At 41.4% G+C, this 26,725-nt stretch overlaps 1 protein-coding gene across 9 annotated transcripts in view; it reads left to right on the top strand.

Annotated features, from left to right (window-relative positions):
* The window catches only part of TRERF1 (transcriptional regulating factor 1), a 97,809-nt gene that overhangs the window by 19,171 nt on the left and 51,913 nt on the right, over nt 1-26,725 (top strand). For all 9 annotated transcript variants that reach the window (XM_085054918.1, XM_085054922.1, XM_085054919.1 and 6 more), the window contains exon 2: nt 9,117-9,172. The gene's annotated coding sequence lies outside the window, so the exon portion shown is untranslated. The remainder of the gene's footprint in view (nt 1-9,116; nt 9,173-26,725) is intronic.

The raw sequence follows: 26,725 nt of genomic DNA, 5'->3' as shown, positions 1-26,725 counted from the left end.
TTTTTCAGACAGATAGTTTCCTGGGAATGCTGGGAGAAATGGTTAACTAAGCAGTTTCCCATTACCAGTCTTAGTCCCAGCGTATGAAAAACCAAAATACAGCACCTCCCCTGCCCCAGCTTCTCAGAAGCCCACCAGACAGCCTTCACTCTCCAGGGGCCGCCCCAGCCTTAGCACCCCTGAGGGAAATGTGGAGCACAAAAAATGTAGCAGTTTGGTAAAAAGAAGTTAAGGGGAACATAAAGTTCTTGCTGTTTCAGTGGGGAAATGATGAGAGAATTAAGAGGGTTGGCTGTATTTTATCCTAAAAATCAAGCTTAGGAAGTTCCTTGGATAGTATGAACTCAGCTTTTTTGCAGGGCACTGCTTTTAGATTGCCTGGCTCTTTCAGAATTGGTTGATAAAATTTAATTTTAGCAAAAAATGAGTCAATCGGTTACCCAAAATAACATTTTTGTTAATGCTTTGCCCCAGTGTAAAATATTTGAAGTTAAAAAAAAAAAAAAAACCACTTTTTTTTTTCTGGATTTCTTCTGTCTTTAAAATTGTCTCTATGATCTGACAGCAAGCTGTGAAATGGTTGTGACACTCACTATCTTGACTTCAGCCTGTGTCAAGACTCCACGCCAGGGAATGCAATCATGCGATAAGCAGAGTAGTCAAACGTCTTAATTGCTGCATACTCCATTTAGATGCTTTCTGGGGCCTTCTCCTCATGGGGTTTTGCAGGATCAGGACCACGAATTAGCTTCTCCATACACTGCTTTTGACCCTTGACTGAACAGGATAAAGGAGAAAAAAAGATAGCATGTGTACTCATAGAGACATGGCAAATAAGAGGATAGTTCACCTTTTCTTTTAGCTTCTGGAAGTGTAACTTTTATTGAGTTCCTGTTAAGGGAGGCTTGGTGAGATGTAAAATGGACTTGTCCTGCCTTCCTCGAGTGATCCCAGCTCTGAAGTGCTGTGGTGCATGTCCTGTGTTTCTTGGGTTAAGAAAAGTGAAGCGAGGCAGCAGGAAGCAAGGATGTAAACTTCTCAGAAGCAGCAGGAAAATAATGACGTCACTGTTTTTTCAAACTTAGAGCAATCTTAAAGTTCTAGAGCCATTTCCATCATATCTTTTTCATAAGGAAAAATGTATTTTTCGTAGTGTTTGATGTGATCATATTCCTAACTTTTTACAGTGGTGGTGTATATAGACATGGCAACTGCTTTGAAATAGTGTTTCTTTTATTACAGATCTGATTAGTTGAGAGGGAATGGGAATTAGAAATTTTTATAACAAGTACTGGCAGTATCTCATGCCCCCCCCTTTTGAATATCTTCTGCTTTTATTTCTTTTTATTTGAAGCCATTATGTGAGGTGCATGTTATCCACTGAAATAGAAGTATATGAGACAGTCACAAAAATTCAGCATTTTTGTGAAGTAATCTGTTTCAGCAAAAAAAGGGCTGTGAAACTTTTAATAAAAAGTAAAGAAAAAGGTTCTGAAAGTTTCTGACTCTGGAAACCCACTTTTTTCTTCTGAAAGTTTTACTTGTTGTTGTAATTCTTTAAAGAGATTGTACTGCTTTCAAAAAAATGATGCTGAATGAATATCATGGGATAATACAGAAGCCTTTGTAGGATGTTCACTGACCTACCTAAGAAACCCAAGAGAGATAATTACAACCTTTGGTAGTCCACATGTAAATGCACTTTGCAAATGATATTCCATGCAAAAAATGCAAACCAGTTACATTTTGGAATCTGTACGTATGTGGAAAACGGACTGTAAAAGAGATGCCTATTTCAGGCAATTTTTTTTGAGTTCCAGAATTAAAAAAAAAAAAAAAATTACAGCATATTAAATTATTAGACATCTTTACTAGGGTGTAAGGAAGATTTATGGTGCAATGAAATATTGCTGCAACCTAATTTGGAACTTGACAAATCTGGTTTTATAGTATAGGGTTGAATTATAAGGGATACCTCATTATTTGTGGGGAAAACTTTTTTTATTGTTATTTTTGGCACCCTGGTCTCCTCTTTGGTTGGGCTGTGCACTGTGGAAGCTGCTTTGGGCAAGATGTCTCAGCTGATCCTCCTTCTAAGGGAGCTGAGCAGGATGAAGTCATAATTAAGGATCACATCCTGGCAGGCCTTTCTTACCGCATGTGGTTGCTGATTTCAAGTTAAATGCTTGCAGTCCTCATTGCTCCTCTCGGTCAGAAATTTAGTTCTTAAAAGCACAGGATTGTACGTTATTGTAAAATATTCCCCACTCATAGTGAATATCTACAGTATCAGTAGTTATAGAAGATTCAGCTACACCAAAATTACATGTGTGCTGCCTTTTTTTTTAATCCTCTGTTCCTTTCTTCTGCATGCAGGCCTCTTGATTGCACAAGGGCATGCTTTGAGCTTAGAGCAAGAGGCAGTTGATGTGGTGTATGGCCTGGCATTATGGCTTGCGGTAGTAAATAGACAACATAAAAAAGAAATCCCATCATTTTCTCAGTTTAGGAAGTCTGTGAAAAAATTGGGGTAGCAAATACTTTGACCCTCTTTTGAGACTGCTGACGGTATTCTTATGTTACTGCGTACAGGTTCTCAGTTGAGAAAAAAACCCTGGAAACTAAGTTTGTGCACTCAGCTGAACTGAAGAGCACATTTTACCTGGAAATAGTATTTCTTCAGAGGGTAACACAAAGTTTCTTGTGTGCAGTGTTTCCACTGCTGCACTGAGATGCAGAGTCATTCATTTTAAGCTAATTGCACAGGTGTGTAACTACAGCCATCTATGTGCACATATAGGAGCATGTGACAAACGAAAACAAAATCACAGGCTTTGAGTTCAGACAGTAAATCTTCTGGGGACCTTTTCTCCTCATTTCTGTGAGAGAGAGGTCTCAATTTCTCCCCATGCTCCTTGTGTGTTACGTGACCCTGTGGCTCCACAAGTGTGCTTCCTGATGTGTTGTGCCTACCCCACGGGAGCAGTATGGCATTGCTGGATGGCTTATGTGGTCAGGTATAAGTAGCAGAGGAAGTGTTTACATTTAGGAGACTCTCATATTGAATACTGAAATGACTTACTGGTAATCACAGCTTCAAAAGTTTGGGGAGAGTCACAGTTTGGTGTGTGTTGAATGTGCACTACGTTATGCACTTAGCTTCAACTATAAACCATTTGCTCAGTTTTAGTGACTCTGATGTTTAGTCTTTGCCCCCCTGTTTAGACATTAGTAGCCAAGTGTTTTGCCTCTTTATGTAGCCTTAAGTTGCACTTTTTTCTGATGTAGTCATCAGATCAAATTATTTATAAAATGAGGACATCCTTTTGGACTTCATGTGTAAACAGTCTTAAATATGTGCACAGGCAGAGAGATTCTTCTCTGTTTATCTGCAGTTGAAGGCTAAACATTAATAAATGCTAACATTAAATAGTGGGGGTTTTTATCCCTTCATTCTTCACTCAAGTTTTCCCTTTAAGGTTCAGATTCCTTCTCTAGATTATCCGTAGAACTTTCTCCTTGCCCTTGATCATGGTACTGGTTGCAGTATCCCTCTGCCACAGTGATTATTGTGAGCTAGGGTAAGCAAGTTGTTCCTCTGGTGTGGTTCCTGCTATACAGGTATTAATGTATGAAAACCACATCTGCAGTGCTGGCATGTGTGTTTGAAGGTAGGCTCTGCTGTCTTGAGGCAATATGGTCACTCCAGGACTCAATTCAGGAATTAACAGAGAACTTGAAACAGTGCCACCAGCTCACCAGAGTACCATTTAATATTTCCTTGGAGCCAAGCTGGTCTTGGCCTTGGCTTATTTGTAAGACATCTCAACAGTCAGCAAAGTGCTCCCCTTGTAGTAGGGATGTGGGGGTGGTGGAGAGGGATTCTCAGTAAAGATCAGAGGTGGCTGATGATGTCTCAAACTGCAGCAGAGAGACTCTGTTTTTGCTCTCTTCTGCTGTGTCTCTTTGAATATGATGTGCTGGAGACTTGGGAGGTGCCCATCCAAGTGGCTGCCTTCAGCTGATAGGGGAGATGGAAAAGGAAGAAGCAGGTTGCTGTAAAATGGGGTTTGAGAAACGTGCATCTTTTATAAGTTTTTAAGGTACCTACTGCTGCCAGGGTAACTTCATTTGTGTGTTTGTTTCAGCTTTCTGGCTTTTGGGTTTTGCCTATTTTAACAAAACTTCAAACATCCTCTTAGCCAATGACAGCAAGGTTTTCAAATCAAAACCAAATCTGAGCATAGCACTATACTTGAGTGAGCTGTGCTAATCTAAGACAAGCTTCTGTTTCCTGCTTGGATCTTCTCCCCCATGCTCTTGTTTGGCACATGTACAACACTGTGTGCTGACAGGCACCTTTGAGGCACAGATCAGTTAAAGAAGTGTCTGTGGTGGCAACTGCTCCAAGCTCAGTGTTTCATTATTGGCTACCTACTCGTGGTTAGGAAGTAGGTGCTTGGCATCATGTAGGCTAGAGAGAAATCCTGCATTTGTGAATTAACATCTGTAATGGAGTGGTGTCGGGTCCTTTCTGTGTTCTTATGATCAGACAAAGGGCTTAATGTGCCAATGAAAGTATTCTCCATAAGAAGTCAGAGTGCAAGCAGTGTGTGAGCAAAATATTTTAGGTAGCAAATATGTTGAACTGATAGTCCTGCACAGCCCAGCTCTGCGGTTTACATAAAAGCAGCCCCTTAAAGACCCTGTGGTCTCATGTTCTATCAGCAACTCTATGACTGACTTTCACTTTCCCTACAGTAAGAGAAGTGATAGAGAGGAGAATTTGCCATCAGTTTTCTCTCCCTGCATTTCTCCAGACAGTTTGGCCTCAACAAATTGTACAGCCTCCCTCTTGTCTGCGTGGGAGAGTACAGACTGCTGCTGGCGGCAAGGAGGAGAGATTAACATTCATCTGTTCTCTCCTCGCTCTCTTTTCCATCCCGTGGGCATGGGAAACTTATGAATGTTCCGCTCCTTTGGGGTGCATTTCTACTCATTGCCCTGATGGGAAGACCACAGAGACACCAGTAAGGTTGTGCAAGTTTCACATTGCTGATTAAATAGGCATATGAGGAAGTCAAATGCAGTGGTTCCCTAGAAGAGGTCAGAGAGGAAGATGGAAGGACTGGCATAAACTCTAGGTTGCTCGCTTGCTCAGAGATCTCCTTTCCTTTTCCAGAGTCTGTGCACATCGAGGGCTTTGTGCAAAGTCTGCCTCCTCACTTGGGTCTTCCATGAAAAGTGTGTTTTGGAAGAGCTCTGTTCCAAGCAGAGATATTTACTTCTTTGATTTTTACTTTGTGTTTTAATGTTGCATGTATAGCCAGAAAATCTGATGGGGAATACGGGGAAACAATTATTTTTTGGGGTTATTTTAAGGAAAGTCTTTTCTGGTGTGGAAGCTGAAGTTGTTACTGTACGAATGTCTACAGTGTCAGTACACAGCAATGGTTGATAACACTCAAATGTAAGATGAGGAGTTTTACTTTCACTTTGTGGCATTGTCAGGGACAGGGAAGGGTTTTGCAAACACACATTTCTGAATGACCCTGCTGCAAGGGGAGCTCTCAGCTGGTATCATCCTTTGGTACCCGTTTACCCTGCTGAGGAGTCAGGTGCCATGGTGGGTTCACACCATGAGAGGTGATGTGTCTGCTTACTCCTGCTTCCTTCTGCACGGCATGAGCCTCAGCCTGCCTGTGCAGGAACATCAATTGCCTCGTTGTCCCCAGCATCTCCTGCTGCTGCCAAATTAAAGGGTCTCTCTCAAGTAAGAGCCAAGTATTCTTTCCCCTATGGCTCCCCATCCTAAATGAGGAGTGGTTGATAGTCAGCATTTACTAATTTAGGACTGTGGAAGGTCTGTTCTCAATGAAATGCAGTTGGGAAGTCTTGCTTCTCATTTAGTTGGTAGTTCTTGCAGGAAAGAGGGCAGGAGGCCTCTTCCCATCATTTCCAGTGCTAGCCACTGCCGAGTGGGATGTGATATGCCAGTGGTGGCCTGGAGGTGATGGAGCTGCCAGTGTGGGTGGTGGTTGTGAGAACTGCAGAATCTGGGGAGCCTTATGAGCAGGCAGCCAGCATCTTGCATGAAGTGGTGCAAGAATACAAATGCTGTAATTTTTTGAAAGATACAGTGGGGATTTTACCTGGGTAGCATGTGTGTTGCTTACAGTGGCAGGGAATTTCTTTGAAGCTGTTTGTACTTCTAGAAGGCTTACAGTGGCAGGAATTTCTGTGGAGCTTGTTTGAACTGCTGGAAGGATGTTGCTAACAGGCATCAAGTGTGGTGAGGTCAGTACAAGAGGAACAAAACCTCCCATTCAGATAAAAGCAGGGAAAGGGAAACACTGCCACGTGTGGGACTGGTTCAGGCTAAACTGGTCTGTGCAGTAATTTCTGCAGCTCTCCAGAAACATACTACGGGTTTGAGCTTCCCAGCTCAGACAGGTCTACGATCATGTTCCAGGCTTTGGGAAAGCAGGAACGTCACCATCTGTGTCCTACTTCATTTGAAAAAGAAAATTTAAAAAATCTTGAATGCCAGCCATCTGCTGATATCGCATCCAAACCGTATCCCCGTATCTGGGGGCAGAGGAGGAAGATGGTTTCTTTGGGGAGAGGTGCTGTTCAAAGAGAAAGAGCTGCCTGCACCTAGGGTGCTCCTGGATCCAGAAACTATCAGAGGAGCATGTGCAGGATGGCTTGGCTTCTCAGTCCAGCCATTTGCTGTAGTACCAAAACAGTCCAGCCTAGAGAGAGTGAATCCAAGTCCCATCCTCCCAGCAGAGTCTGCAACACTTGGTCTGTGGATTATTAAGAGGAGATCTGAGCATTTCTGTGAAGTGGATGCACAGTGATGGGTGGTTAAGAACAGCCATATTGATGTTTGACACAAAAAGATAAGTCACTTTTTCCTTGTAGCCTGGTCATTGGGCATGATGTTGTTTCAGAAATACGTTTGGGTTGTGGTTTTCTACAAGCTGTCTATGAAAATAGTCTCACAGTCTCAATGAGACATAACAAAGGCCCTTGGCAGAGCATAGGACATGAGCAGACTTGCTTCTTCTAAATTCTTACTAGAAATCTCCCCTAGCAAATGCCCGTTGAGTTTTAATTTGGTAATGAAGGTGCTTTTTTCTAAAGTCAGCATGCCATTTTCTATGTTGTATTTTTCTTCTTCTTTGAATTATGGCTGTTGAGTGCTGCTTCTGTCCTGATAGCTCTGTGTGAATGTGAACACAAGTAAGGCAGTAGAGAGTTAAAAAAAATCCATTAATTAAAATATTTACATTGGAAGCTGCAAAACATTTACTCTTTGAGTAAAACAAACTTCCCCATTGTTCTTGTATGATTGCTACAGTTACTCTGAAAATAGCCAGGAAGAGGTTGTGCTCTGAGGAATTTTACTGCGTTGGCAGAGGAATAGAAGGGTAGGGTGCTGAAGTGGGCTCTTGGTCAGTGTTTATCTTTCGTTCAAATAATTCTGTAACATGGATAAAAGATCTCTTCTTCATACAGGAAAAAGAATAAAAAACAAAACAATTTTTTTTTAAAAACCCAAACTCCGTAGTGGTATAACTGTGTTGCCCTGTAATTCTGGTAATGCCAGAAAAATTAGTGATCATCAATAGAGTCTGAGAAAGTGGTATTTTCAGGATGAAAAGTTTATTTTTTAGCACTTAGTGTGTAGTAATGTACACTTAAGGGAAAAAGGAAGCACCCCAGAGATGGCAGTTTGGACCCTGGCTGGGGACACATGTGCTGCCATCCCTGTTCTGCTCGTGGGGAATTGGCAGTGCAGAGTGGTGAAGGATGTCACATCTCTGTGGCACTGAGCACCTGTGGGTTCCTGCTGGGGTCTGTTGGCATCATGGTTGCTCGGTGTTCAAGCAAAACCAAGTGAGGGTGCACCTCGTTTGGTACTTTAGGCACAGGGATACACTAGGTAGCATCACTGCAGGAGAGGTAGGCAAACATGAAAACTGTTTGCTTCAGGTCCTTTCATTCCTGCTGTATCTCCTCCCAGATAACTGGATTGAAAAATTATGCATTGGTTGGTTTTTGGTTTTTTTTTTAGTAGTATTCTCTTGAGCAGTGTGCCATTCACCATTGCGCATTTCTGACCTTTTCCAGCCTGGCACACGACTTGTAGGCTTTGTGGGAAGGATACTGGAAGAGCTAAAAGAGGGTGTGAAGGGATTGGTTTGGTTGTTTTTTTAGGTCTTTGTTTCACAGTTCTCACTCTAGGCAACTCTTTCAGGTTGCCAGATGGGAGGGCTCTCTTCTGCCCTAGTGACTCATGGACTGGCTGGATTGCAGGTCATGTCGTTTTTTCTTAATAGTGCCATGGCAAAATGTTTGTTCAAGCCTGAGTCTATCCGGACTGTAAATTTTATTGACATTTTCTTAAGGTTGCAAATTTGTTGGTTGTGTGTGGTATTCTTTCATCTGGTCCCAAATATGCCAGATGGTGTCATGTTTACCTATATTACAAAAACATCTTGGTTGCTTTGAAAAGTTGGTCTGTTAAGGTGTTAGGAAATTAAATGTACTTGTCCAGGGTAACCATCATTTAAACTTGAGCATGAGAGTTTTGTTCCATCCATTTCTTGCATGCTTTACTGGTTTTAAGGGAGGCTGCATGCTGACAGTTTCTTGGCCTGTAGATAAAAGGTGCTGCTTACCCAGGTTTGATAGTCTGATGGAAAATTGTCTCCACGATGTATTACACCACTGGGATTATTTCTAGCCATTACCATTGGTCTCATTTTACAACCATTCACATTATGTAATTTGATGCTCATTTAATTTAATGAGAGGATGCTGCAGACTTACTTATGACTCTGCAGAACAACCTGTACACTTTGGCCACCTCTGTTATCCTTGCCAAAGGAGGAAGAGCATGTTTCTTACAGGACATGTTACAACATCTTTAATACCTTTATTATCCATGCTTCCCAGATTGCCACAGATGGGAGGGCAACTTGCCTGGGGTGTAGATTCTACTGGAATGACAGGAGAAGTTTAACTTTTTTGTTTTCTTGAAAAGCTTATTAGACTTTTTTGTAAGGTTATCAGCAGGTGTTAATGGGCTTTTCTTTTTGTTGCAGATGGAATTTCATGACTTGCTGTATTTTGAATAGGACGAGGAGATGTGTCTGATAAGGTAAGAGAAAGGGTAAGATAAACATGGTCCCCACACAAAACTGTCTCACTGGTTGGTTTCTTCTGTTGAAGATAACCATTTTTTTTTCCTGGCAGAACCCTGCAAATAACTGTGATAATTATTTTTGAGTTAAATCTGCCTCTGACCCTCTGAGCAGACACCATCTCTGTTCTATCCAGCTTCTGACCCAGTCCTTTCTCCTGGTGAACTGATGTACAAAGTCCAGAAGACAAAAATATATGCCCCTAAAGGCATAGGGATTAGCAGGGTAGTCATGCTATAATTTGAGCACTTTTTTTTTAAAGTAACAGATGATGTAGAAAAGTTTTTCTTTAGTTTTGAGATATTGCCCCCCCCATCCCCACCCCAGACATTTAAAATTTAAAGAGATCTTCAAACTGTTTTAACTTCTGCAGTTTAAAACTTGTGTTTCCTGTTGCAGAATTTTCAAATTTGGACTGTTTTTTATTAGGATGGAATATAAATTAGTAGAAGCCCTCTAGGTTTGAGTTGGAAATTAATATTTACTGTCATTAATGTGCTGAAAGAAGCTGCAAGTTTGCTGATCTTCTTAAATTTTATTGGTAGCGTTTTTAAAAGGCACTGTTTAGATAGATACTTTTTCCTTTTGGTTTCTGCCTCAGAGGTTTCCACTGTTAGAGAGGAGTAGATGTCTCTAAAACTTTTAGGTGTTGGGATAACCATATTCAAATAACAAACAGCCAAACACAAAAGTAAGATTACCTAGAGATTGTCACTGTCTCCCAATGTACAATCCATGCTGAAGCTATCCAGCTCTATCACTTCAGTGTTTCATTTTTGTCTGCCCCTTCTTCCTGAGTACCATTTACAGGCCTCAAAAATTCCTACTGTTCTTTTCAGCTCTTGGTTGGAAAATGTTGTGGAAACAGCTAAATGCATGATGCCATTGTATGAGGATCAGGACTAAATTACTTTCCTTGGATTCAGACGTTTAGCTCATGTAGATGCTCTCGAGGTTTTTTAGTTTGTCTGTTCGTTTTTCTTCTTTCTTTAGTTAAGTTTTATTTTCTAAGTAGAGTTAGCCTTTTGTAGGTGGCTGCTCAAGCAAGAACTGAAAGCTTTGAATGGCTCTTGGCATTGTGTGGAGTGTGCAAGAATCAAAGACTTGGTGGCTGCCTGGGTTGTTTTTTGGGTTTTTTTGCAAATTATATACATTTTGTCCATTCAAACCGCCCTCTTTCATGCCACTCTTGGATCAGGCTATGAATATTTTACTTAAAGGCTTACTCTCTACACGAAGGTGGTCTTTTATGTGTACTGTTGGTAAAACACAGCTCTCCAGGTGAGAGAGCTTGCAGTCTGAAGCATACCTCGTTTGTTATGTAAACAAGGTGCTTCACTTGCACGTGTTCCAACCAGTCCTCCTATACTCCGAGAATGGGTAATTAAAATTGTTTTCAGGACTTCTTAGTTTCCAGCCCGACGTGCACTGGCACCCCTCTGCACCACCCCATCACACCCTCCCAAGCAATGCCCACGGTGGCATTGCCACCAGCGTGTGTGTGCTCCTGCTGAAAAGAAGCACAGCCAGAATGGGACAGGTAGAAGTGCTTATGTTCTTTGAGCATAGCTGCTTCGTTCAGATTCAGTTGACTGAGAAGTCTGTTTGTCCAGTGTCAAACCAGTGCTGGGGACTTTGGTGTGTGTCAACAATTGGGATGGGACAGTTTGGTGTGACAACAATTTGGTTATAGTCATTCAGCTCCTAGTTAATTAGCTAGGAATCTAGCTGCTAGCTAATTTCCTGAAGACAATATTCTCATGTATTATATATACATATATATATAATATTGTGTACATATATTGCATAGTTTAATTTTATGTACTACTCTCTTCTGTGGAGTAAATGTTGATAAATCTGTGTGCTGCAGCCCAGGCAGCTCTTGTGGCACAGCGTCTGATTGCTGTTGTACTGTCTCTTCCCAGTGCAAGTTCACTCTCCCCTTTTTTTGTAAAACAACCATTGAGGAGGCTCTCTTTCTAGCGAGTTCTGCAGCTTGAGGCCATGACACCTCCTCTCACCACTACTTTATTGCCAGCCCCAGGCACGTGCAAATTGTAAGCTAGATCCCAGCAACTGGACTGGCTTTAAAATGAGACTGTGTGATGAAGAAGTAGCACTTTTCACTGGCTCTTGTCTTTCACCTCCAGAAGGAAATATTCTGTCCTCATTTTGTGTGATATCTTCTCAATGTAAAATTTAATTCTGAGCTAGGAATGGGTGTATCTTGCTCTCCTTTCTCCGAGAGGGCTTTGTTTTTCCTTTCCCCAGCAGCCTGGGCTGGAGAAGTGCTGTTGCCCCACTCTTGGTCCGCCTGTGTTGCAGGAAGTGTATGTCCTGGTCATACTCCTTATCAAGGCTGCAGGTGTCACTCATTCTTTCAACTGTCCCTAACTACTAAAGATGTCTTCAGTGTTACTTCATTTATTTCATTTTTTAACCTTCTGCTCCCTTTCTGCAATCCCTCTCCCCATTTACATTTAGATTTTCATACTTCCAGACAGTTGTCTGGATCCTGCCCCAAACATGCCCTCAGGTCCTGACTGTGCCCGCTATCAGTGTTTTCCCTTGGTTGCTTAGTTTTCATGGATATTTCCTGATCCATTCCCTTCTGTTTCTTCTTCTGGAAGAGTCCTTCTGAAGCACTCCCATCTTTCTTGCTGCCATTGCAATTAAAGAGGTTTAGATCCCATTTAAAGCAACAATAGATGGTCCAGTCTGTGCTGAAAATAATCTTGTTTCAATGCTAGCCATGGTGACTTCCTTGTAATGGCTGGCTTTTGGCATCCTTCCTACTGATTACGTGATGGGTAGAATAAAAAAAAATTATTAATAGCTCTTTTAATGTTCCTGAAGCCTAGTGATGAAATTATGGGACTTGGCAAGCTTGCAGCAATGTTGATAGGTGCCAGACCTCTCACCCAATATTTTCTTTTCCTTCCCCCATATTTCCCTGTGCCTTTATCTTGCTTCCTTCCGAGTAACCCAGAGCCCTTGTGAACTGGAAGTCTAGTTTTGCATGAGGTCTGCCTGATAGCTCAGATCATAAATATAAAATCATTCTATAAGGCCTAATCTATTTTCAGAGGTACGTTCATGAAATAAAAATTACTTTGGTCGCTGAAACAACATTGTGTCATTTTTGAAAGGAAATGACAAGGAAGTAACTGTTATCAGGCCTGTTTTCACCCACTGTTAGCTTAGACCTGACAAATGGCATCTGCAAGGTCTCTTGTCTTAGCAGTTCCAAATTAGGTTGGCAATTAATATTGACTATCTAAAAAGCAGTAGGTTGATGTATATTCTATTATTAATAGCTGTTAATGCCCTTCATAATAGTAATCTGTTTTGCAAACATTTTCTGGCTGTTCTTTTCTAACGAGTCTTGGCACTGAAACCCCCGATTTTACACATGCAGAACCACAGTAACTCGAAGTGTTTGTGTGGGTTTTGTTTGGTTTTTTTTCATTTTGGGTGTGTTTGTGTTCTTGTTTACTGGGAGTAACGCTTGATTTTGATGAGACTAAATAGAGGCAAAGTCTAGGAATTATTTCTGTCCAAACTCGTATGTTGTGGTTTCTTCCTGTTTTAGTGCGGGTCAGCACAAAACTCTTGCATCACTGCTAGATGAGTTTTAATAATTTCCTTTGACATTGCCTGTGAATATATTTGTCTCTACAGAAGCCATCTTAGGAAAACTTTCACAATAAGAAAGGTAATTTGAATAAAATGGTAACAGGTAATTTGAGTTTCTTTTCTTGTGTTATTTAGCTGTTATGTCACAATATGTGGAAAGTACCTGGAAAGCACAGGGAGAAAAATGGGAAATCTCATGCATGAGGAAAAGCCTCTAGATAAGAGTGTGTAGGGGGAGAATATATACATAAATGTAGACATCAAGGTAAATGCTTTTTCCTTTTCTTTTTCTTCCAGAAAATTTGAATATTTGCACAATCTGATGTTGCAGGTTTTAAATGCTCAACACTTCTAAAAGAATAAATTACTTCAGTGCCTGAATTTGTAGATAACTGTCAGCTTCAAAGGATCAAGTGAGTTGGAAGGAATGTCTGGAGAACTCAGTATAGGCAAGTATCAGGCAGAATGCAGAAATGAGGGGAGTATATTCAGCTAATACAACAGAGACTTAGATGTAATTTTATATATAAATCAAGACTAATTATGCTAAAAAAGTAGATTTCTATGGTTCTGCTTTTAGTGTAAATGTAGGATACTCACTTCCCCCTCCTCATCTCTGTCACACTGGGTTTCCCAAACTGCTTTTTACAAAAATTGTGTTGCTTCTATAAAAATTAAGATGAAAAATTCACCTATTTAATACTTTTCCAACTACGGTTACAATAAAGACTACCTTTGGCTTTAGAATATCGTTGTTGTGAGACAGCTGGCTCTGTAAGTTATAAGTAACTTTGGAGTCTTGACTAAGCAACTGAGAGAAACTGAAATCAGTACTGTAAAATGCACACTGCTGGTGCTCATCCCTGAGCCCACCACCGTGGCTGGACACTCTCTTTCTTTCATCCTTCTCTGATGATGGTGGTGTGGCTGGAACTGGGCAGTGGGGAGCAGGTGACCCTCCCTCCACCTGGGAGCACACAGGGTAGCAGCTCTGTGGCTTTGGTCTGGCTGCCAATTTCAGTGATTGAAAGTAGAGCTGGCAGCCAGAAACTTCCAACTGCAGCTCTGCTAATGACTGGTGTTGTGGTTTTGGGCAACTCCCTTGGTTGTCTTTGAGTCAGCTCCCCTTTCAGTAAAAAGAGGATGATACTTACTGTTGAAATGATTAATTATTGTTTTTCGGATGTCAAGGTCCTGCCATGTATTGTTACCCTTAGTATGGAGAACCTTCTTTCCTTTTGTTAAGCCTGGCTCAAGATTGTAGGGACGATTTTGTTTTGGTTCCCCCCCACCTTTTTTTGCTGTTGATTTATGAAATGGATCTGATTGACTCTCAGTACCAAAGTGCCAACCACCACTACCAATCGTTTGAATCTTGGCCCCTCTCCTCCCCCTTTGCTTTTTCTCTGCATCTCCCTCTTGACTGTCCATTCTTCATATCAAACCTTTCCTAAGTTAAGACAGGGTGCCAGATAGAGTTAAAAGGACAATTTTACTTGAGGCTGATGGTGAAATCCTAGCAGTGAGGTTAAGGGCTTGCGACTGGTGTAGTGAGATACAGAAATGTTCTGCTTTTTTCTCTGAAACCCATTGTGTATGAAGGTTGTGCAGTTTGCAAGCTCAGACTTGGCTGTCAGCTTCAGACTTGCTGGTAACTTGCTGTTTTTTAAAAGATACATAAAATTAAAAAATCTAAAAATAATATTAAGGGGGAGCCCCATGAGTGAAAAATTGTAAAATTCACATATGAGATTAAATTTAACCTAAGCCCCTCGTGATATTTAAATTAAAGGAAAATATTAGTTAAGGTACCCAGACAGAGCTCAGGGAACAGCAAAAGCTAGTTTGCTGTTAATCTCCCACAAAAAATGTTCTGTCTTGGTTATGAGTGACCTCCAGCTGCAGGTGGTGACTTCCTGCTCCAGGTGGAAGAGATGATGTGTTGAAGGAGCTGAGAGCTGTCTCTATTCCACCCACTGGGGTGGTGGGGCTGTAAGGGGCAGGCAGCTCTCAGTGCTTCTCCTGGGTTCCTATCTGCAGCCCAAGCAGCCAAGCACACTGGGTGGGACTTTTGTTTACTCTCTGGTTTGTTTACTCGTGATGCTCAGAGGGTAGCCAGGGCCCTTGTGACCTGAGGACTTCATAAACCCCAAGGTATGGGCTTTAGTTTTAGAAAACGTATTCTTTGAAGTGGATTCATAGGCTTCTGTCCCCAAAATGAGCCTCTGCTCTCTGCTCATCTCTCCTGCTAGAGCAGATCGTGAACTCAGTGATTTCTCTAGTGAGTCCATAGCTTCTGGTGTTACCTTGCAGAGATATCCACTCCTGACTATAAATGGCAGTAAAAGGCATGTCCCATTTTTATTTGTTTATCCATGAAGGTATGTAATACAGTACATGGATGTAGTATAGTGCATAGTGCTTTTGTTAAATACAAGTTTCTATGGGTTAAAAAGTGGAGAGAGGTATATATGGATATCATAAACTTTGTTTCTCAAATCTGCCATTTCCATACTTTGTGTGCCTCGTTTATCCACACAGAAATTTGGATCTCCAGCACCAATTAACATTAGGTAGAGCAGCAGAACAGGAGATTGCTCTCTGTCCTGGAGCTCTGGGAAAAGCCTTGACTAAATACCCTGAACTGAGGCCATGGAGCACTTAGAAGACAAATGAATGTTGATTTTAATATTCTGATGTTGGGCAGGGAGCCGCAGGTGCTTCTGAAGAGTTGTGCTCCAAGAGCCACACTGGCTGGAGTTACCTGAATGCAGAGGTCTATATTTCTGAATGGATAGCACTGATGTGAAGTGGGAAAGATATAAATGCCAAAGGAATTGCACAAGATTTTAGTCAGCTGGAGAAGATAGAAAGCGGTTCTTGGAGAAACTGCATTTAGCAAGCTTGCTGTCAATGAGTTACTGAGCATACTACGCATCATATCAATCAACTGTAATTATGTACAGTGAGGCAGAGATTAGTTCTGAATTCGTCAAAACCTTTTCATCTGACCAGAAGCATCTTTTGGGGACCTGGTTTTGGCTAATGTATTCTTTATCTTCTGAGTAAGTTTTGGTAGAGACATTTAGCCATTTTGTTGGTAAGTCACTGGTAACCATTATCCTCTTGGATAAGCCAAATATGCAGACTGTTTAAACACTTGATATGAGATGTGTTCTCTGAGTCTTTCACTGTTCTTGTGGTATTTTCTTTTCCAAAGTGAATAGACCAGAAATGCATGTTGCCCTTGTCGTTACTGTTTTCTAGATAACACTCTCCTTCCCTGCCTTGCTTTATATGCTCTTATCCATCCAGAGGTTATGTTTCCTCACTTAGCTGCAGATTTGTGCAGGAAATTTAGTGTCTAGATGGTGCCTGCTGTGACCCCCTGTCATTTTTTACAGGATTGCTGCCTTCCCAAATGCAGTTCCCCAAGGGTATGTCTCGGAGTTCTTTATTTTTTTTTAATTCCTAGAAATTTGTAATTTTGTGTTATTGCTATATTAAAACCAGCTGCTGCTCTGACAAACTATACCTAGCAAAAAATATACTTTACCAGAAAGTAACCTTACTAGTTTTTTTCTTACTATTGCTCCAGGTTCTGTGCAGATGACAAGAATTGATTTCATATTTTCTTTCTGATCCTGGGTAATAGCAATGGAGGGCATCCCATCAAGCCCCCAAAATACCAAGGAAAAAAATATGAGAGGAAGTACATGGTGTCATTATAAATAACACAGGATTTTGTATCAATGAACTTCTTGTACTCTGCAGTTTAGGTTTGTGTGAACATGATTACAGCTTTGAATTCTTTCTTTTAAATACTGCATGTATGTGGAGGAGTAGTTGTTTTGTTTTTGCTAAGTAGCATTTTTGCAGACAATTGCATTCATTCCACTTGTGTTCTTCTTTGAAGGTTAAATTTAATATTGATAGGGATTTTAGTCTAGTTTTTATATGAGATTAAGTACCAGAAAGTTGCACGTTTACCATCCACTAATAGTCAAAAGGTACAGTCTCACGAAGACTTGGCTAAAACTAAATGAATAGCTCTCAATTTCCTGTGGGTGTGGGGGTTTGTGTGTGTGTGTGTGTGTGTGCACTGCTTACCAATAAGGAATGGAGCAACTTTCTTCTGAGATAGTTATGTTGCCAACTTTTATACTGCTGAAGTAATTTTGTTAAAAGGGATAAAGAAAAAAAGTTCATAAATTGTCAAAAGGAATTTGACTGCAAAGTGTGCCAACAGGGTTGGGTCTGTTTTTCCTCCTCCATTTTATCAGGAGGAAAGTAGGCTTGTTGCTTTTGTACTTCGTTGGCCTTTTGCTTTCAAATGGTGAGCATTAACAGTATACTGCTTTCATGACTTATCCCAACAGTTGCCTGTGGGTGTAGTATTTGAACACACCTTTGGAGATTAAAAAGGTCAAGACAGTTACTTCCATAGAGATGTCATACACAGCCTCATTTGGGCATCACAATCTGAAGTGATTCAAGTAATGTCCTTAGGGCAGTGTGGGAAGGCTGTGGGGATTTGAGTAATGGTACCCTCCCACCAAAGTCATCTTGTGCTGCTCAGGGAATGCTGTTTGGTCTGTCTGTTACAGGCTCAGATGAATTTTACCTCTGATATATACTAGTGTTGCCACTTTGATCCTGTGCATTGCTAGGTGTTATTTTAATGATGGCATGCTATTTCTTTTAGAAAGGAAAAATGTGCGTTCTCTGGCTCTTATCCTAGTCTGTCCTGTTAAAAGACTGGCAAACGAGTAGACTTGACTGTGTCCCACTTAAACTTCCTCTGGATTTCATGAGTAGACAACTTGGAAAAGCAAATTTTCTCTGTCCTTTTTTTCTCTGCTTTCTTCTCATGACTTGCAGCTCAAAGTATCAATCCCTTTAGTAGCCTTAAGAGAGGTAGGTGATGAAGTCTCCATTAGAAGTATTCTCTGAAGTTGAATTAATTACACCATCAATCTCACTAACAAAACTGAATGGAAGTAGAGCTTCTTGACACCATGCTAGGAGGATACCCAACAAGCTTTTACTGATTGAAAAACAGGGAAAATGTGCTTGGGATATACCTGTGCAACTTGCTGTGTAGCTTTTTCCTTTTATGATCTTTTGGATGGCCCATGCTGCCTAGAAAACTTGGCATTTCTACCAAGAGAGGTTGTTGGAGAGCTTTCAAGGGGTGCCTGCATTTTCTCTCTAGCAATTGTTAAATATGTGCTCTGTGTCACTGACTCAGGGATCAGCTGTTGTTTCTCGGTTCTGGTTTGAGGGTTGGAGCCAGATGAAGGTGTTCTTGCTTCTCCAGTTGTCAGATATGGTGTAAGAGAAGGAAAGGATAAGATGACGTGCTCTGAATGCCCTGATAAAGAGTGAGTCTTGAAATTATTTGTAGCTCTGATTACTTAACACACAAAAGGAGGTGAAAGCTATTGTTTAATTTAGACTTCAGCAGGATCAGTAGTTACGGATGATCTGAAATTGTGACATGGGTTTCTGGTGAGACCTGTTATTACGTGAGGTTTGAGTGAAAGTGGCAGTGGCCACTGTTCAGCAAAACCATAGGTGACTGTGGTTAATGCAAGGTATTCTCTTACATTATTAAAGTGCTTTTGTTAAAACAAGAAATACGACTGTATGTCCTGATGTTGATGGATCCTGGTGCAAAAATCAAAGCAAGCAATACTCTCTAGGCACTAGTAAGTCACATGCAGTTTGGAAGTCCTGTGCTGTCTGTCATGCAAGACAAGTTCACATTTGCATAGGCTGCCTTTTTTCATACATAGCTTTGGTTTTCACTACTGATGAAATTTTAAATTATTTCCTTACATTTTTAGCTGTTGATGTAATATTGAAGTGTTAATCCTTTTCTGGGTGCTTCTCCTCCTTCATGTATACTTCCTTTTTATTAAAGAAATACACTTTAATTTAATTGTATAATAGTACCCGAAGAATAGTTGAGGGTGAGATATAGGCCTTCTGTGTTACTTTTCTCCTGTTTAAAACAAATTGAGACTTATGTGATATTTACTAGCAGTCTCTTGCTGATCCAGAGAAATTACTTTTAAAGACCAGGTCCTGAGAGTATTCTTTTCATTTGGAAGAGGTTAACATGAGTTTTTCATGTTCAGCCAATGTAGCTGGGACTTGGAAACACAACCATACAGATTGCTGTAGGTGAGAATGTGGTTTGTGTAAGTAGTTTTCTTAGCAGGTGATGAACTTGTTCCTTAATCATTTAATTACTTAATTTCAGGAAATCTTTGAGGGAAGAAAACATCTGGGACGTTCTGCCAGAGACTTACATAGGTGTGGTAATAGAGAAAGGAAGGGACAATGACATCTGAAGTCAGATGCAGGGCAGGAAGCACTAGAGCAAGGGTTGGACAGAAATGCTGAAATGCAGAATTTGGGGAGGCAGGACATGAGGATTTCTTGTGGTCAGCCCAACAGCATGTCAATTTAGCCTCAGAGTTTCCACCTGTGTGAGATAATTTATAATACAAGCCTCAGAAGTACTATGAAAGCACCAAATTAATGCTTTCAGTGAAAGATCACAGGATGCTTTGAATAAAGCTTTATAAGAGTGCACAGTGTTCTTACACACAAACTATTTGGTATTAATAGTATCTCTTAAATGACAAGGAAAATGAAATGTGCCAGATTTGTGAAGCTGGAGGAATGTTTGCTCATTATTTTGAAAGAGATAGAAAGTGCAGATGGAGAAGGGAGGATTGAAATCTAGGTTTGGAGGAAAAAATCCTATGGGCTGTCATCATGGATATGGTTTGTAAATGCTTGATTTCGTTACCTTGTGTCTGTAAATTGGCTCTGTAGGTATCTGAGCATGTTTCTGAGTAGGTTGAGAGGGAAAAGAGTGTTCACCAGTGCAGAGCAATGCAGAGCAGAGGAAGCTGCTGCACAAACTCTGTTTGAAGATGTGGCAAACCAGGAACTGCTGTAGTCCTTTTCTTAAATAGGAAATACATGCAGCCACAATAGACAAGTGATTGGCTGGAGCCTATAATAGAAATATGAAGTTGCAAGTAGTCTTTTCAGCCTACTTTGGTGTTTGGATAATACTGCAAAAGCTGTAAAAAAGGCCAGTGTGCAACCTGCCTGCAGAATAACAATTGGCAACATTTTAACCTGCATGTCCACAGTACAGTTGTTCTTTCACAGAATCACAGAATGGTTTGGGTTGGAAGGGACCTTAGGGATCATCTAGTTCCAGCCACCCTGCCATGGGCAGGGGCACCTCCCACAACACCAGGCTGTTTAGAGTTCCATCCAGCCTGGCCTTGAACACTTCCAGGGATGGGGCATCCATAACTTCTCTGGGCAACACGTGCCAGTGCCTTACCACCTCACAGTAAAGAATTTCTTCCCGAAGTGATGCCTTTCTCTGTGCTGCTTGGTGTCACTGAGATGCAGGGACTCTTCATAGTGGAGGGATTGTTGCTGTCCTGCCCCTAGCTTTGAAGTATTTCTGTCCTGCCCATGCTCCAGTTCTCCTCTCCCACAGGCTTGCTGTGGGCTTACAAAAATGATTTGGTTTGCTTGAAACCAGCTCACAGTGAATGGGAAAGATTTCCATTGTCTCAGATGGCTGGAGCTTCTTGCTGCGTTTCAGTTGAGTTGTTAACAGTGAGGTGTGACCTTTCTGTGAGCAGGTGAGAAGTGAAAGTTTTGCCTCTCTTTTGCTTGGATACTAGCATGCTCAGAAATGAGGAAATAGCTTTAACTTTGTGGAGGCCAAAACACTAAAAAACCCCCAAACCCACATATTCAGAGAAGTGAGTCCTCAACTTGATTATTTAGGAATGGCTGCATGATGGTCAGGGTTCTTCTGATGGGCAAGTTGGCCATTCTTTGTGAGGCAGGGCCAATGAAACATTTCATTTTTAAATGAGCTGTGGTAGATCTGTTCTAATATCCCAGGGAAGGCTTTGTGGCTAGTAATTAATTCTGGTAATTAATTCTGCTGTTGAGCTAGACTTCAACAAATGGTTGCACAGGTTTTACTTAAGCAACGCTAACCTGAGGAGTTGTGTTGAAATTTCTTTGACCTTTGTTAAAAAGTTAAAACTCTATTAAAGTTTAGCCTAGGAGAACAGCTTTAGGTCTACATTTTATTTCTGTTCTGTGAAAAAATCCATGGGGGAAAACCAGCACTGAGCACTTGGGTCTGGCACCTAGACCCTTGCTTTTAAAGGGAATCCTCTCATACAAGCTGTAACATCAGCTGGCCTCACCGCCTCTGGCTCTGCTGTGATGATGGGTTCAGATTCTTCTGCCCCTGCTCCCTTCATGCTACTTTTCCAGCACACCATTGCAATGCTCGTGCCATTTGTCTAAAAGATAAAATTTTCTTTCTCTAAAAAAGGCAAAAGTAGTACAACTGAATTGCTAGTTTTGTCTATAAATATTACTGCTTTTCAAAAATGATGATAGGAATTTTCTTTTTTGGGCTGAAAGCAGAAGCAGCACTATGTTCTGACTCAAGTTCAACCACAGGGTTCTTTTTTTTCATAGTCATTAAATGCCTTATTGTATTTAAAAAATGAAACAAATATTTTTTTTTGGAAGAATGAGTATCTGATATGACAGCACAGAACAAAAGTTATTATGCATATACAGTTGAAATAAGTTAACTTGTTTAAACTATATCGTAGACGCAGTGCTTCTGCATTTGACAAAGTTTCATGACTTCATATAACCATATCAACCTGTTTCCATAGTTAATTTCCAGCCTACAATTGTATTATCCCTTGTCTAATGGAACATCATAATATTAAGTAAACTAATAATCCTAATGTTAATGTTGCTCATGCTTTATTAGATACTACATTCAAGAAAAAACCCAACCAAACACCAAAACAACAACAACAAAACAACAAACTGCAATCCTGCACTGATTTAACTAGGATATGTTTTAACTCATGAAGCTTTTCTGTAGGGGGAAAGTGGAGGTCATATCTAAAAATGCTGTATCCAGTGTCAAAATGGACCAGCACACAACAGTATGCTGAACTGTTGTATGTTGTTGCTTTGGAGGACATCAGATATGCACCTAGTGCTGTTCAGCACTCTCCTGCAGAGAGGAACAGACTTTATGCTGGGACTTCCATCACATTTATGTATGTCCACATATATGCAGCAAGTAGAGAATTAGTGTAGTGACTGTGAATGGGTGATGAGGCAATGTGATTACTTGGAAAGGGAAGGGAGAAGTAACAGCCTTTAGTTGGTAGAACTGAGGTAATTTTGTTTCAAGGTCACTGGTAATCATACTGAACAAAGCTATTTCTTTCTAAATTTGAAAACGCCACCAAAAATCAGGGGTATGGCAAATGTGTCCTCTGTCACGCAAGGAGTTAATTTCCTTTTGATGTGGGCTTATTTGAGTAGTCTGAATGTTAGCACAGGCCAGTCCAACTCTGTACATTATGCAGAGGGTAGGGCTCGCCACATTCAGGAGAGAGTTTACATTGGAAGGGAGCTGGGGTGGTGGGAAGAAGCTAACAAAACACAGAGGCCTTGCAGCACTGCTAAAAGAATGGATATGGTTTTTGGATGCAAAAGCCAAACATGTCTTCTAGGAGCATATAATGTTTTACCTGGGTATGATGGCACAGGATCATTACTGGAATACAGAGTCAAATTCTTATGTGCCTGCAGAAACCTGAGAGATTGATTACAGTTGGAAAACCTGTTTTACTGTTAGACTTTTTTTTTTTTTCCTTAATAAAAGGCTTTGCATGCTTGTTTCAAGTGAAGTGGTTGAATTGTGTTTTGCAAATATCTATAGAGGAAAAAAAGTACAAAACTCTTCAGTTTAGTGGGAGGAGGTGTAATGAGATTGAATGGCTGAAAGTTGAAACCAGATGAATCTGGGCTACTTGTAACACACAAATTATTAAACAGAATAAATTATTTGCTAAAACAGCTCCCTTTGGATGTGATGAATTCCTAATCACTTCCCTGTGACTTAGAACTCCATGTTTTTAGCAAGGGAGAGTACTGCTGTGTATATGTTTATATATAAAGCAGGCAATATATCTGTGTGTAGGTCTGTGGCACACCTTGGGTGGAAGGTCAGACTGGTGACTGCAATGCTCTGCTCTGTTTTCCACATCTGTGGCAGGTGGGTAGAGACCACCTGATGCTGTGAAATACTGTATCAGCACAGTCTCCTGAGTGTCATCTCTAGCAGGCTGGTAAGGTTTTCTGGTTTGTTATTTCTTTTCTCTCTTTGGCAAATCTGCTGGGTTTTGATTTGTGACTCAGAAGGGAGAAAACAGAACTTAAGTCCTGCCTACCCATCCATGTGGAGAGTGCCTTCTGTAGCTAGATTACAGGGAGTCCTGAGGGGCATTGGGGTTTTTATTTAAGTTAAGGGTGGAGGGGGTTTTGGTTTGTTTCTTTGAGGAAGGTTAAAGGAGTTAGATAAGTCAAGTTTTGCATTGGTGCAGGTATCCTGCTGGAGAAAAGAATGGGACAAGTAGAATAGAGAGGAAAATGAACTTATGATCAAGGGTCTTACTCAATTTTTGTTTGATCTTCTGGGAAATAGGTGAATTTGCACAGGTCATGGAAAAAGAAAAGCTAATGCACTAGGGAGCTTCCGTCATTAGGCTGGTTTTCCAGATTCACTCTGTAACAGTAACAAGTGATTATTTTTCTTTTCCTGGTGACTCTTTGTTTACCCATATAAAATAAAATCTGTGTTAATCTTATTTCAGATAGAGAGAGGTTTCCATCACTGTGTCAAACTTCTGGCACTTTTTTTGCAATGTGTTGCCATGTGTTCCACAGAGAGAGGGAGATTAGCACTAGTTGAGTTGCCTGCCTGCCTCTTTGGGTTGGAGTAGGGGACAGGAGGAAGAGCTGTGCAACACTGCAGCACCTGGACAGTGGACCCAAGATGGCAATTCTATATTATTCACAGGGGTGAAAAGAAAATTCATGCAATTTAATATCTTAAAGGCAAAGGAATTGCACTTTTTGACCCCACAGTAGCAATGCTTGTGTAGAAGTCTCTATCTGGACTGTGTTGGTGGGGAATGAAGGTTCACATTTTAATGACATTCCAGTGTTCTCGTTGCATTTGTGATGTTACAGGAGAAGTCTGTTTCACTGAGTATGGGAAGCTTGATGAGGATGGCAGAGAAAATGCCACTGCCTTCACTTCCGACACGTATTACATGTGAATTATTTATGGTACTTCATTGCCAATTGAGTGTTCTGTAGTATATTTGTAAATAATGAATTCTTTATGACAGGACACCTGTGTCTGTAGATCCTGTCTCATAGAACTAGTTTTCTAAATACACTTTATGATAAGATATCTATCCCTTTTTCCAGGCTATCCTGTAATAAAGTATCTTTGTATTTCTGCTATACATTATCAGTTTTGACTCTGACTCATAAATGATACATGGATAGATACATATGTAGAAGTTTGTTTGTTGTGAGTTGATATGGAGTTACGTTTACTTTATGTTTAGTTGGTACCTTTCTGTGTAAAGTCTGATTTTTGTGCTCTGTAAAATGAGGTTAGTGAAAGACTTATGTACCTCACAAATTAAGTTTGCTTCTTCTAACTTTCCCAAAGAGAATGTGTTTTGTAAGACAGTACTAATTTTTTTAATTACTTTTTTTTTAAATTTATAAGAACTAGTTTCTGGTTATGCCAGTAGTTTGTGGGGGGTAATGAAAATGCTAAGTCTAGTGGGCAGTTCAGAATGGTGAAACAAGAAATGCAGGATGAATGCCTGTTTGGCCCAAGACATGACTTTGGGGACAACATTTTTGCTTGCTTTTCTATGCTGCCACATTAGGGGACTTGAGATTCAGTGGGTGGGCTGAAGGGGTTGGCATTGCCTGTGCTGAGCAACTGACTTGTGGAGCTCTCTGGTGAACCAATCCAGTGAAAAGATCTCAGATGGAAAAACAAATTTCCACAAGGAAAAGGCTGGTTTGTCAACAGCCCATTTCAGCAACCTGGTTTTCCATGTGGTGCCCAGCTGGACTGGGCTATCTCAGTGAAGGGGCAGCTGTCTGGGGTCAAGGCTGGGAACTCTGCAGGGCAGATGAGCAGCAGATCCCTGGGCCAGGTGAGAGGATGGCTGTGTGTGGCCAGCATGATTGGGAAGTGTGTTTGGAGTGACTGCAAATGGAACAGCATCATTACCGTCTTACCCGTGTCTGCTGAGCCAGTGTGATGTGTTGGTTACAGTGCCACATGGATGACAGACGTGCCAAGAGGGAAAATTGCTTTAGTTTTGGTATGCTAAAAAAATAAAGAAATACTGTATTTTCAATTTCTGAAAAGGATGGGGAGTCTTCCATTAAATTATTTTCTGCATGCCCTCCCTCGGTGCAAGGCTCATCCCCTGCTGTCCTCTCCTCATCCCCACACCACTTCTCTTCCCTTTCTCCTCTCTGGCCCCAAAATTACTCTCAGGAACTCAGCACCGGTGACCAGTTTTGCAGCTAATGTACTGTTGCGAGCCTTTTGAATTCCCTCGAAACGAGAAGTTAGCTGGGTGCCTCCTGGCCCCGTGTGCTGCTGCAGTTGCTTAGCAGCCAGCGGGAGGCACCGGGGAGGAGCAGCTCTGCCCTCCCTGAATCATCTGCGGGGAGACAGGAGAGCGCAGTTATCACTGGGAGCTCCGGCAGCATCTTGCTGTCTGCCTCTCCTGCATGCTCACACACACACCCTCACCTGCCTCTGCTCAGCAGCTTCTCACGAGCTGGGAAGCGGAGCCTCCTGCATTCAAGCAACCCTCGCTGCTCGCAGGCTCACACGAAATGAGGCTGCAAAACAATCCCAGGCAGTGGTGAAGCTTTGGTCTAGAGCATCGCGAATGTTCTGTGTAGATGTTTCACCCTCTCTTGAAAGAGTAGCTTTGGTTATGTGCTTCAGCTCACACGGTCGTGGTTTTGCACACTGGCCTCTTAAGTTTTCCATTTTTAGTTGTAGGGTGGTCATCACTTCGCCTTGCAGGCTCTGACAGAGTATCTCTACTCAGTGCTCCTGTGTTATCTTGGAGATATCTGCAGTGTCGGCGCTTGATTTGGGTACTGAGCCTGGCTCATGCAAAGTCCCCTTTATTGTGCAGAGCGCATCACGTTTTATACTGTTACAAACTTAACTTAGCCATTAAAAGAACTTTGGTTTCCAGCGTTACGGTGTTTTACTTTTCTTAATGGGTCACTGATCGCCGTCATTTCTCTTAACTTCTGCTAATCACTTATCCATAAGGTAAAACGCAGTGTTGCCTTACTATCAGTCTCAACCCCTGCTAGGGGCGATTCAGCTTATCTCTCTTAATGTCTCACATTAACTGATAACCAAAGATCTCTATAGCTGCTGGACCCGGGCAGCTCCACCCGAGCTCCCACACTCCTGCTTTCAGCAAAAGCTGTGGCTTCTTCTGTCGCCAGGAGTGGTAGCAAAGGATGCCAGCCCCTGCCTTGGCCACACTGGTGCAGGGTGGTCAAGACTTTGGCTGTGACTGGGGAGGCTGAGATGTGCTGGGTTACTCTGAGGTTGCTTCAGGGAAAAAAGCAGCCTGAAAACACAGCAGCCAGCCAAGAATGATGGTGTCTGTTCAACCACCATGGCAGTTTTGTTACACGTGAGGGCTGGAGGCACAGGTCTTTGAAAAAGTATGAGTACCTAGATGTAATTTGTAGAACTTCAGCTTTGTTCCAGAGGGGTTTCTGTAAAATTGACCAGAGAAGAAAGAATTAAGAGTGCCTCAAACCCCTGGTATATCCAATTAACCAGCTCACTGCATATCTCGCCCTGGTTGTAAATGTCAATGTAATGTACTGTTTTGAAACAGAGGCTG

This window comes from Lichenostomus cassidix, chromosome 3 (assembly GCF_008360975.1).
Source record: "Lichenostomus cassidix isolate B80296 chromosome 3, HeHo_3.0, whole genome shotgun sequence".
Lineage (NCBI taxonomy): Eukaryota > Metazoa > Chordata > Aves > Passeriformes > Meliphagidae > Lichenostomus > Lichenostomus cassidix.
This window is presented reverse-complemented; position numbering and strand designations above follow the sequence as displayed.